At 38.5% G+C, this 13,120-nt stretch overlaps 3 long non-coding RNA genes across 3 annotated transcripts in view; 2 read left to right on the forward strand and 1 right to left on the reverse strand.

Moving 5' to 3' along the window:
* The window catches only part of LOC309688906, a 58,759-nt gene that overhangs the window by 14,953 nt on the left and 30,686 nt on the right, over positions 1-13,120 (forward strand). The window lies entirely within an intron of this gene.
* On the reverse strand, positions 847-8,682 carry LOC309689246. Its single transcript, XR_014271311.1, has 4 exons — positions 8,109-8,682; positions 7,290-7,389; positions 6,151-6,195; positions 847-1,042 (listed from the first exon to the last, which is right to left on the reverse strand). It is a non-coding gene; the product is annotated as an uncharacterized lncRNA (long non-coding RNA).
* LOC309689245 lies at positions 2,093-5,524 on the forward strand. Its single transcript, XR_014271310.1, has 6 exons — positions 2,093-2,200; positions 3,087-3,234; positions 3,340-3,428; positions 3,599-3,906; positions 4,591-4,773; positions 4,868-5,524. It is a non-coding gene; the product is annotated as an uncharacterized lncRNA (long non-coding RNA).

A 13,120-nucleotide genomic window follows, 5' to 3' on the forward strand; every position in this document is an offset into this window, starting at 1 on the left:
TGGACTGTCACCAGATTTCTTCTAGAAGTTTCTTGCCAGTCAGCAACTATCTTGGCAACACCACTTGAGTTTGTGTGTTGCATGCTAACATCCTTATCATATGTGTAATAATACTAAAGCGTCATCTTATGCACACACAAAAAACAAATATGGCTCCTTCGTGCAGGGTTTTCTGGTATGTTCATTTATGCTTCCCAATTAAAAAAAAAAAAGAAAAAAAAAAAAGAAAAAGCAAAGTTCTTGCTTCTCAGCCACTGCGGCCACATCCTCACCGTTTTTTAGGCAGTTATATAAACATACTGTGAGTGAGTCATAAGCTTAAATACAATAGTTGAAGGAACAAAAACGTAATGTTTAAAAATACCAGTCAAATCTGATTAAAGTAAATAAATAATAAGTATACAATGTAGTTTTAAGACTTCTCAATGTTTCGTAACATTAATGTTCTATGAACTCGTGAGTCCAGAAATCTGAATGTCATGAAAAGTATTATTCGTGTATTATTATTTTACAATACAAGGTTGTTTTTTTCCTGATACTTCATGCAAACCACATTTCTCCAGGCCTGTCCTAATCAGCTTACTCAGTATCACTAGATCCAATGCTGCTCCTCCAGCAGAGCATACAAAAGTAGGAGAGACCAGAGATGCCATGGCTTAGTTAGGAGACTGTTTGCTTCAAGGCCACTAGAGGGTGCTGCCATAAAACTACAATAAATGAATTGACCTTTTGACCTGCTCACACTCTTTTATGCAAAACCCTGCTGATGACACACACACACACACACACACACAGATTCTAGGTCTGACCAACCGTCTCCACCGTGGGCAAAAAGATGACAGTCAATAAAATTCTAAAATTTTATTTATAAACACAATGAATAGTAGTTAAAAGTCCAGTGTCCCATTTAGGTACAAAGTAAAAACACACAGTCCAAGGCCAGAGCCAGCTATGCCACAAAGCCAGTTGCACTCCACACGTTGTTCACTTCAACAGGGGTAGCAATTGTCCTCTGAGACCCACCACCCTGTAAGTAGAAAGCCTGCACAGAGCGACAAAATAAGACAATTCACTATATAATTCACAGCCCATCCCAAACATATCAGATCATTAGAGGTTTTGTCACATTACATACCTGCACTGAGAGACAAAATAACACAGCAGTGTTTGTAATGTGGGCTATAAGTAGACTAGCATATCAGTGCAATCAATTACACCTGCCTCCAATTAGTCCAGCCCTTTTACAGTCATTGACTGGGTGAGAAAACACGAGCAAATCAACCCAAGAGACAAGCAGGAAGACTCTCTGAAGGCTCCTGTGGCTGCACAGGCAGTCTTACAATTACGAGGTTGGAGAGTTGTTGTTTCAAAATGTTCACACTGATTTCACATGCTCATTAACTCACAACCAGCTGACCATATATATTTCTGCTGCTGAGCTGCTTTTTGATGGAGATTTTCTGAATTTATTTTGCTACCATAAGAGCAGACTCCATGCTGAAAGCACACTCTTAGAAAGGATGTGTTAAAAAATGACACAAAAAATGTGTTGTTACACTATTAACACATTTTGTGTAAATTTTAACATAACATGTGTAAGAAAATGTGTAAACATTGAAAAAATGTGTAAAACGCTTAACACACTTGATGTGTTGCACAGTTTAACACATTTTGTGTGTTATTTTCAGAATCTAACAACAGGACCTAAAATTAGCAGCTCAGTAATTTGATGCTAGCCCTGTGTTTAGTGAAATAAATTGTAGATTAACAATGTATTATAACTATATTAACTGAATAAATAAAATGTTTAGTTATTGTTTGTTTTCCTTAATCCTTTCCTCATTACTTTCAACACATAAAACATTTTATAATGTAATGTGGACCAAGGTGTACTAAAATTCTGAAAGAGGATTAATTTTTTCTTTCTCAATATGTATGGCATACCAATTAATGGCCATGGCTATACTATAAGCATAAGTATCCACAAAGAACAGGCTTAATTTTGACCGTAACATGTGAATACAATTGAAGCAAAAGTAGAAAATGAAATGAGTAAGAACACACATGCTTAAAATTGAAACAAATTCTGCCCAGCAACATGACATACCGGCGGCGGGAAGGGGGCGCTATCTTTCGCGCCAATGAGACAAAGGAGACAAAGATGGAGGTTACGTCGCCTAGTATGTTGTCAGACCTTACAGTAAGTATCATTTACCAGTTTATCTTAATGTACTGAAAATATGCCGGGTTTCTGGAAGAATGTGAATTTATATAAATTAAAGGAGTTTAGAGTTTAAGTTAATTACTGCTTAACTATACCTAGCTAACCTTAATGTAACAGTCTTGCTAACATATCCTACTCTTAATTTTATTATTAGTTCTTGGATTTCGTGCCATACTCCATTAGAGTTAATGTGTTTTGGTAGTATTTTTATGTATTACTTTATTCATGTATTTATCTATTTACTTTATTTATGTATTAGAGTATTCAGAAATTGCTCTTAGAACCAGTGTGGTAGTTGGCTAGCGGCTCCGACAGGCATTATGTTGTCTATGAGCAACGCCAGAGTCAGCACCTAACCGTAGCAGTGTTGAGTAAAATGACAATATTGTCGTTAGCTCTGAATATAGCAAATGTAGTTATCACCGCGACCATTCGTTTACTAGCAGAGAATAGGAATAAAGACTGAGTAACTTTAACATGAAATATACCTCATATTGACAGAGATAATTATTTTTTCAAGCAGTTAAAGCAGTTTTTGCATCTAGTATGATTAACTAAATTATGTGCACATTCTTTTTTAAGGCTTATTGCTGGAAACATGCTCTGATATAGTTTCTTTTTTATGCAGAACTTCTGAGGAAGTAATAGTCAGTGTTATTTAAAAAACCAAACAACAGCAACTTGACCATGCAAATTATCTTACTTATTTAGCCATGTGTTTCATTTTTTCAGCACACATATGACAACTTAGAATCTGTCTGTTTTTGAGTAAACTCGTGCTTTTATGCTCTGTGGAAATTTGCTGTCATGACTTTGAAGATTATTGCAGAGAGGTAAAGTGTCTGGTGTTGCCTTTACACAGTCTACCATTACCACAGAAGAACAAAGTCAACCCCTGAAGTCACTCAGGAAAGCCCCACAGATTCTTAAGGAGTATGAAACCTGTCGGTGCCATCGAGGAGGCTCCTTGTGAAGACTTGCATTGGGGATTTGGTGGAGAGGTGTGGTTAGTAAGTATCGCACTTTACTGTACTTTGTTAAAATTTTGCAATGAATGTTTTCCTTTAAAAATGTTGAAGTGCACAGAAGTAAAAAAGTTTACCTTTGTTTTCCAGTTACCCTCTTAGTGCAGAGAAGCTAACTGTAGCAAAAAGCATCCTCACCACTTTTCCACCCTTAAGTGGCAGGACAGGGGGAAGGATTTGTAAGTAAATTTAGCATTTTAATAATGTAAATTCCACTACATACTGTAAATTGCACTTGTTCCCACTTACTGTGTATCGTTTAACCTTTATCTAATTATTTATTAGAGCTTTTTTTCTCAGTTAAAATTGCTCAGCTGTTACCCATATACCTCTGTCCTTTCTTCCTCAGGAGCATTATTATGATCCAGTCTCTCATTGTGGATTCCTAGAGACTAAACTGCGCAACCTTAGACGGAATCTCGACCAGGGGCAGAGACATTATAAGAAGCGAAAAGTGACAGATGACTGTGGTGAAGACAAGAAGCTCAGGCGAGAGGATGGGAATACCAGCAGCACAGATGAGTGGGTCACCCAAGTTATTGCGGCCCTCAGATGAGAACCTTCCAATTATCATGTCAGGCATGGAGGAAACATACACCAGTCTCAGAGCCTGGAATATTCGGAGAGTACCCACGGTTTTTGGACATGCCAAGTCTGGTAAGTTGCTTGGTTCTCTGGTAATGGTTTATGTACTCCTTCTCCACTCAGTTGTGTTTTGCATACAAAGTATATAACAGGAGTGGATACATTTGGAGGTATGTTTATGAGCTCCTAGTGAATATTTTGAAAGTTTTATAACTTCAGAGTTTGATCATTACTCCCTGCGCACTGATTACAATGAGCATCACTTTTCACATGGTCCAAAATCTTAGTCGTACCACCAAATGACTATCTAATAGTAGGGACATCAAATGACAATGCAGAAAGTGCTGCTCGTGGAAGTGAAAACCCTACAAAAAATCACCTAAATCTGTATGAAACTCTGCTTTCAGCAGCACTATTTTCAACAAAAAAGCTCTACAGGACAAACCGCAGATAGACAACATAAGAAATTGTCTGCTAGAAAGTTGAACATCAGCTAAAAAGTCCTAATTTTTTCTCAGGGTCTGATGGGACCCAAATCATAGCTAAAATTAAGGAATAATGGACTTGTATTCAAATACCACTCCAAGTAAATTGTTGTTTCACTGTGTAGGTAAGCTTGATGTGGAATGGGTAACAGAAATGTGATACTGTAAAGTTTGATTTTAGCCATACAGCTACCAAATGGACAGAATGTACTTTTGATTTAATGTATTTAATGCTTCATTTTAAACTTAAACACTTCTTTTATTTCCGTAGGCTGGACTTGGAGTTTGGCAATTTTACAGGAGGAAAGGTGGATCTCTTTTTGCGAAAATGGGAAGCCAGTATCATTCCGAAGCTCAAATCAGTAGCTGCCCTGGAAACAAGAACCCCCCCGCCATGTGTTAACACACCTACTCCCAACAGTTGGTGCCAGTCGTTGCAGCCTTTTTTGCACTGGTATGTATTCAGTAAAGTTCTCACGGTATTTACCTGAGGAAAGCATTTGTCTACACCTCACTGAATACTATCTTTATCTTCCCCCATCTCCAAGCCTGGAACAAGTATTGCATCGCTTTGCAGTGATCCTGAAGCATCATCCACAACACACCAACCCCAGCTGATATGCATCGGTGATCTAAAGAGGGCAACCAGGCAGTACATCATTGTTGCTAAGAATGACAGAGTAACCATTTCTCTGAATGATGGCCTGACGTGTGCTGTGGATAAGCTTTTCAAACTGTACTGGGTATGTAACTTGTCCTATCCAGCACCACTTGGCTCCGTCTTCACCTTCTTTGAGTTTGTCTATGACCTGCCGCTGTCCACCCAAAGGAAAACCAAAGTACTGGAGCTGATTGCACAGATTAAAGGATGCAAGTAAAATGTTCACCTGTCCAAAATGTAGAGAGTCTCTGTTCACAGAGGTGAGAAACCTCATTTGGCATCTTTGTCAAATACACTGCTTATCAGGACTGACCATTTTTATGCCTATGCAGTGGAAAGGTCAGACAATATGAACTGATTGGCTGAAATTTTTGATTTTTGTATTTAAACCCAAGGTACAAAATTGTATAACCTGGATGCTATATTCGCCAAAATGTATGTTTTTCTGTTTGCATGCAACTGCACATTTGTTAAATGTTGACAATTTGTTGAAGATGACAATTGTTACCTTTAAAATTTTTAATTCATGTATTGTCTGGATTATATCAGAACATTATATATATATATTGAAAAAATTGAAAAATTGAAAAAAGGGCAATCATATATATGATTGCCCTTTTTTCAATTTTTTTTTGACATTTTAATGATCTAGAGAGATAGAAAGCTAGTCAGATATGAATTTTGTTTGATTTTGTAAAGTAAAAATTGTGATATAGCTTTGGCTAAAATTGCATTTAAAACATTTTAATTGAAAAGATTCTGACAGTTGTTGTTCATTCAGTTTGTAATGATTTATAATATGCCAAATAAAAAATGGAATTCAATAAGTGTATAATATATACCCATCTTTTTTCTCCTTTTTTAAAAAAAAATTGAAATGTACACATTTTAACACATCTTTGTGTCAAAATAACACATCTTTGTGTTTACATTTTTTAACACAGAAGATGTGTTAAAGGAGCAGACACATTAATTGTGTTAAAACTGACACATCATGTGTTGTCCCTAATCTGATGCAGCACATGTGTTAAAATTTAACACATGATGTGTCAATTTTAACACATCCCTTCTAAGAGTGCATGTGCACTGTCACTTGCAATGAGTGGCACTAATGACGCTAAATTTAATTACAGGTCATGGACAGCCTTCATAAATGCTCATATTACTCACCCACACTGAATTCCAGCACAGGTTCATCTGGGTCCTGACTATTTCCTGCAAAGTAACACAAACGTCATCAGAACATTAAGTCAGAGAAACAACATTTGGAGCTTTTGTACATGATAAATTATACTGCAGTAGTAAAACAAAGTCAAGCAGCAGTACATTTATTAAAATCACCTTCAGCTGTAATATTTAAACTGATTTAGTGTCAATTTAGATTATGTTTAGATTAAAATGAAACTAGTACCCTTGTAATGTCTTTTTAAATTAGAGGTAAATATTTGTATATTTTTTACATAATATAATTATATTTACTGGATTTTCTCTCTATTGTAGTTTAGTATTATAGTTATTACTTGTTTTTTATTGACTTGTCTTGTTTTTACAATGATTTGCTCTGAATGCAGCCTTTAAAGAAAAGACTATCTGTTCAGTAACTATCCATCAGACTGGGTCCATGTTACCAGCCAAATGGGTAATAATTAAAGTAAGTTTTGAATTACGTATATTTGGGTGTTTAGGTGACACTTTTGCAAAAAAAATATATATAATTAGGTTTAAAAGAACTAAACATGTATGTATTTAAAAACAATAAGTGTGTTAGAATTACTACAGCAACAGGTTGTAGCTCACTGTACTATTTTTGAGCACAACTTTGGTGCTTTTGCCTCATTTTTAAATCAGTGATCCCAGTAGCACAGTCTAAGCAGAGACCTCAGTGCTTGGCAAACAATCAATAGAATCAATATAATTATTAAAAAGAAACAAAATAAATGCCAACCATATAAAAAAAACATAAACTTAAGGAAAAAACTAAACTTGATTTTGTGTCTTTAGGCTATTGTTAACAGCAAGCATGAGGTTAGTGCATATGTATTATTATTGGAAAGGTTACTGCAAAGAAAAAAAGGTTGAACCAGGAGGGGGCGATATTGCTCTTCTTACCATGAGTTACATGCAGGCTATTACTTACCATGTCACTCACATTTATTTCACAAAACAGCTGAACCCACTTAATTCGATTTAATTGTATTTATGCAGAGCTGAATCACAACAACAGTCTCCTCGAGGTGGTATAGATTGTAAGGTAGAAAGTCTACAATTAAAAAGAAAAAACCTCAATACAGTGGGAAGGAACAACTCACTTTTAACAGGAAGCACCCTCTGGCAGAACCACGGTCAGGGAGGGGCAGCCCGCTGCGACCCTTTGGGGATGAGGAGACGAAAAAGGGGACAAAAGACACACTGTGGACGAGAGCCAGAGATGAACAAGAACTAATTATTGAATGCAGAGAGGTGTATAAACACATGGTGGGAATCCCCCAGCAGGGTAGTCCCAGGGTAACTAAGGGAGGATTCATGGTCACCTGATTCAGCCCTAGCTATATGCGTTGGCAAAAAGGTAACTTTGAAACTTAATCTTAAAAGTAGAGATAGTGTCCGTCTCCTGCATTCAAACTGGGAGCTGGTTCCACAGAAGGATGATCCCCTTCTACTTCTAAATATCCTAAAAACCACAAGGAAGCCCACAGTCTGAGAGCAAACTATCAAACTACGAGGTCTTTAAAATAAGATGATTATTCAAGACCTCATGTGTGATGGGAAGGATTCTGAATTTGATGCTGGACCCACAAATCATAAAAGAGAAACACTAACTCACACACACCAGAAAGTGCCAAGAATTATAATTATATGTAATTTAGTTTTGCGTTCCTTTATAATGCTTTCAACTATACAAATAAGACACTTCATGGGGGCGCCTGAGCCTTGTAGACACAACAAATACTGAACAAACCTCATGCGCCCTGTTGTTGACAAAACGATAAAAATGAATGTGTACTTCTGTCTTATTTAGGTCATTTTTGTAGTTTTTGTAGACAGACTACTGTAATTTCTCAATAAAATGTCGCTTATTATCGCTCACTCTCAAGAACAAAAACGTGAGTAATTTCCCAGTAGCTCACCATATTTGGGATCTTCTAACATCCACACTTCATGTTTAAACGGTGGTGCGGAGGCGGTGTACCGTCGCAGGCCGGATGTAGCATTCAGCGCGGTGTGCCTTTTTTTCAGTTGCTAAGCAACAGATTTGTCCCGCCCCTTTCGTTATGACGGGGCGGGCCAGTCCTTTGACTGGTGACGTTACAAAGAAACGTCAGGTGACGTTACAAAGAAACCTTAAACCGACCTTATATATAGACCTGGCTGTTCAGTTGAAACGCATTCACACAGCGGGACAGCAGCGCTTTAAACGTTCAAACACGGAGTTTAACACAAAACAACATTTTAGACATAAAAAACAAAAAAGTGAAATGGCAAGCTCGAACTGTAACACAATGACAAATGATGAAACAGTTCAGACCAATGGGGATAATTCTACAGTACATGCTTTGGTATCCCTCTTGAATAACTTGTTCAGTAGTTTTTCGATCAAGCAGTGGGGAGAGCTTATCTCAGGCTATCCGGATTGCTTCACTGCTAAGCGGCTTGTAGGTTTTGTAGAGGACGTAATGGACCTGTGTGCACAGTCAGTAGCAGTATCACCACTGAGGTCTTCCCAGAACTCCCCTGTACATGAAAACTGTTCTGTCCACACCACTACTGGCAAAACGGTTTTGTCACGTGTGAAATTTTTGGACGATTCTGCTGAGCAGGAGTTTGATACAGCACAGAATATAGATGCTAACAGCCAAGAAACAGCTAACACAGAAGAAAGCTGTCAAAATGCTGACCAACACAGTGCTGCAAAAGCAGAAAACAATCCAATTCCAGATCCCCAGCAGCAGAAATCCTGTGTTGAACATGAAGCCAGCATCCCACCGTTAACAAACGTAAGTCAAACGGAGTCATATAAAAAGATACAGCATCACAGATCTTCTGTAGACTGTGAGCCACCTGAAAAAACCTTAGACTTTGAAAGATGGTTAGAGACATTAATTCAGGCTGTGCTTTCAAAGCTTGGTAAACTTTTAAAGTGCCCTCATTCTCACCAAAAACGTTTGTTGGATCTACTCTTGGACAAATTCAAGGGGATGGATTTGCATTTAGACCGAAAAGTGCAGAATTATTTTGACTGCATTGCTAATGCGATTTTCACTGATATTTGTGACAAATTACATGAATTGTCACTAATATCATTGGAAATGGGGAGGAGTGGGGAGGAGGATTCAATGAATTTAATGGAACAACCAATATTTAATATCATAACTACTTCAGTATTCCAAGAACACCTGTTGGCAGTAACAGTTACTGATAGACTGGAATCATATGAAAAGAAAGAAAGATGCAGACTTTCAGTGGAAATCTTTGTGGAAGGACTGATTTCCCAGGTTTCAAAAAAATCAGGCACAGTCTTCAGCATTGAAAGTGCTGAAGCTATCTCCAACCGGCTTACCATGAAAATCTGGACTGAAATCAGGGCCAGATACGACAAAATCCCACCAGAGAAGTTCAAGAAACTCAGCGAGAGGGTTTACAAATCCCTCTGTAAAAGATGGAAGCATGCAGCGGTTATGGTGACAATCTTGCAATTAAACTTCCAAGATCTTGATGAAGATATTGTTAAAACTTTCAAAAGAAAGATATTCCCAGAACCAAGTTGCATATCTAAGTGCTTCTCATCGGTGCGTGCATTTTTTGGGAGGTGTAAGGGAAGAAACAAAGTTTCCACTTTATAGTGACATCGTGATATCAACAGCAAAATATTTTCTAAAACTCACTGGACACTTTAAATGAGCTAGTTTTACATTTAGATCAGATCAAGTCATTTTGAAATCCCCAGGAATGGTCGCGGCAGATGGCCACCCCGCCCTGAGCCTGGTTCTGTCGAAGGTTTCTTCCTCTTAAAAGGGAGTTTTTCCTTCCCACTGTCGCCTCGTGCTTGCTCAGAGGGGTTTGTTCTTTTGGGGTTTTCTTTTTAATACTGTAAGTTGTTACCTTACAGTGTGAAGCACCTTGAAAACACCATTGTTTCCTTTGGTGCTATACAGATTGAAGTGACTTGCACTGATAACATAACTAAGCTGGAACTTTAATTTAACATCAATAAAATTATAAAAATATTACATCTTGATTTCTGCTTGTTTTCATTGTCTGTGACTTAATGAATACAAATGTGTAATTTAACAGATTTTTTCTTTATGTTAGTCTGACCGGTGATTCCACGTTGGCCTTAGGTGTTGGCGCGGATACGCTGCAGCCCCTGAGCCATTAATGGCCCAGCACACTACAGTAAAAAACAAAACAACAGCCATCTGTCCAACTAGGAAAGGAAAATAATAAACTGCCTCCTTGGAGGCAACCTGACCGACTGCAATCACTCTCAGGCAGATTGATGAAGATCTGCAAATAACTGTTGTCTAATTTATAAACGCAGACAGATTGCCAACACGTCTGTTCACAATAGAGGACTGTACTTACATGGTTGCAAACTGGTTGTTATCTTGCTTATATGAAAACATTGCTTTGGAGCAATGAAACTCAAACACATTCATTTTTAAAATGCTTCAAAATGAAATTTTGAAGCATTTGGCTTTATGCTTTGAAAGTGCCGTTGTGAGTGGGAGTGTGAAATCCTTACTTGATGTGTTCCCTTTGCCTTTACTGTTTTCAGTTTTATCAGTTTTCAGTTTTATTTGTCATATGACCACAGTACATCAGGCTGAAGGACATCACGTCTGACACTGTGGTCAGCAGCACAGGAGCACCACAGGGAACTGTGCTGTCCCCTCTTCTCTTCACCCTGTACACCTCTGACTTCTGCTACAACTCTGAATTATGCCACATTCAGAAGTTTGCAGACGACACAGCCATCATGGGGTGTATCTGGGATGATCAGGAAGAGGAGTACAGAAGTCTGGTGAGGAACTTTGTCGCATGGAGTCACACAAACCACCTGCAACTCAACACCTCAAAGACTAAGGAACTGGTTGTGGACTTCGGGAGGTCTAGAGCAGGTCCACTGCCGGTTCAGATAGAGGGGGAGGAGGTGGAGGTGGTCAACAAGTACAAGTACCTCGGGCTGTGGGTGGACAATAAACTGGACTGGTCATGCAACACAGAGCACCTGTATAAAAAAGCCCAAAGCCGACTGTACTTCCTCAGGAGGCTGAGGTCTTTTAACATCTGCAGGAAGCTCCTGAGGATGTTTTACCAGTCGGTGGTTGCTGGAGTACTTTTCTATGCTGTGGTGTGCTGGGGGAGCAGCACAGCAAAGAAGGACTCATCCAGGCTGGAGAAACTGATCAGGAGGGCTAGCTCTGTGGTCGGCATGAAGCTGGACACTCTGGTGACAGTGGCAGAGAAAAGGACATTAAAGAAACTGATGGACATTATGGACAATGCCAGGCATCCTCTGCACACGGCCATTAACAACCAGAAGAGTCTGTTCAGTGACAGGTTGCTTCTCCCAAAGACAAGAACTAACAGACTTAAAAACTCCTTTGTCCCACACGCCATCAGACTGTTTAACTCCTCTCTGGAGGGGAGAGGGAGGGGAAACAGGAGGACAAAGGAGGGAACAACTAAGCTGTAGTGCCTCTTCACCTCACTGTGCAATACCTTTTGTGCAATACTTTTGTAAATAGTCAACGGTGCAATAGACTCAATACTTGAAATGTGCAATTCACTTGTATTTTTATTTTTATTCCTATTTATTCTATTTATCCCCTTCGTATATTTTATTTATATTGTCTCTGTATTTATATATATGTGTGTGTGTATAACTCTGTAACTTCTGTCGGTGCTGTGCTTTTTTGGAAATCGAATTTCCCAGAGGAACCCACCCGAGGGATTAATAAAGTTCTATCTTATCTTATCTCTTATATGCAAGTTAGCACAGGGTCAACATTGCAATGAAATGTGTTTGACGAGCAGCAGTCACTCAGCAGCATGGTACAGTAGAAGAATATATAATAAAATATAATAAAATAAAATAAAAAATAGAAAAATAGTAAAGAGCAAAATATTAGAAAGACGTGGTAAAAGAGAAAAGATGACTAAATATATATATATGTATCTATAAATATATGTACACTAGTGATTAAATAAGAAAATCTTGAAAAGAAATATGACGGGAGGTCAGATGGGATATTGCACAGGAATGAGCAGCAGAAAATTACAGTATTACTCAGACTTTTAATAGTCATATTGTCAGTTTTGGCCGACGGTCATGGGTCACTTCCACTAAAATAGCACGAGACTGGAGTAAAATGTACTTTATTAATGAGAACACATGGTGATACAGCAAAGAATCCAACCCTTCTGAAAAGCAAATGGCTTCCTGTTATACTCTACCTGATTCAGGTGAGCATCTGGAATAGACCAAGTCTGGGGGTCAGCAAACCAAAGGGAAACAAAACCCTCCCCATAAGAAAACCACTACAATATAACCAACACGTTCTCACTCCCAAAGCGTAACATTTTACGCTAGGTGACAAATCGTCACCATATTACGTTTTTGGCTACCCACCACGTTCCTGAATGACGACCTCGGAAAAAAGAGGAAATATGACAACTGTCTGGACTGAATCTACACATGTTTGCTCTTTTTCTTCAAATCGCTTAGAAACACGCTATTTAACATCATTAAAGTCCTGGTTAAGGTCAGGAATAAGGTTATGGTCAGGGCTAGGGATAAGGTTAGGTTTAGGGCTGGAATACAGGGCTGGAACGTCTATTACCGCGGGAGCGTCATTGAACTGGATTCCAGCCATAACCCGCCGCGTACCATAAGAACGCCGAAGGTCTCCTTTCACGTTCCTCAGGAACGCCGCGTGACGTGACAAAACGTCGACATGTTACGCCTCGGGAGTGAGAACGGGCTGATATAACACATCATAGACATATGAAGATTTGTAACAAGTCCTATAAATAACTCCATAACATATAAACTTCAGTCTCTTCTATATACATTAAAACAGCAGTCCCCAACCTTTTTTGCGCCACGGACCGGTTTATGCCCGACAATATTTTCACG

This window comes from Aulonocara stuartgranti (genome assembly GCF_965226115.1).
Source record: "Aulonocara stuartgranti genome assembly, chromosome: 15".
In the NCBI taxonomy this organism is placed as follows: Eukaryota; Metazoa; Chordata; class Actinopteri; order Cichliformes; family Cichlidae; genus Aulonocara; species Aulonocara stuartgranti.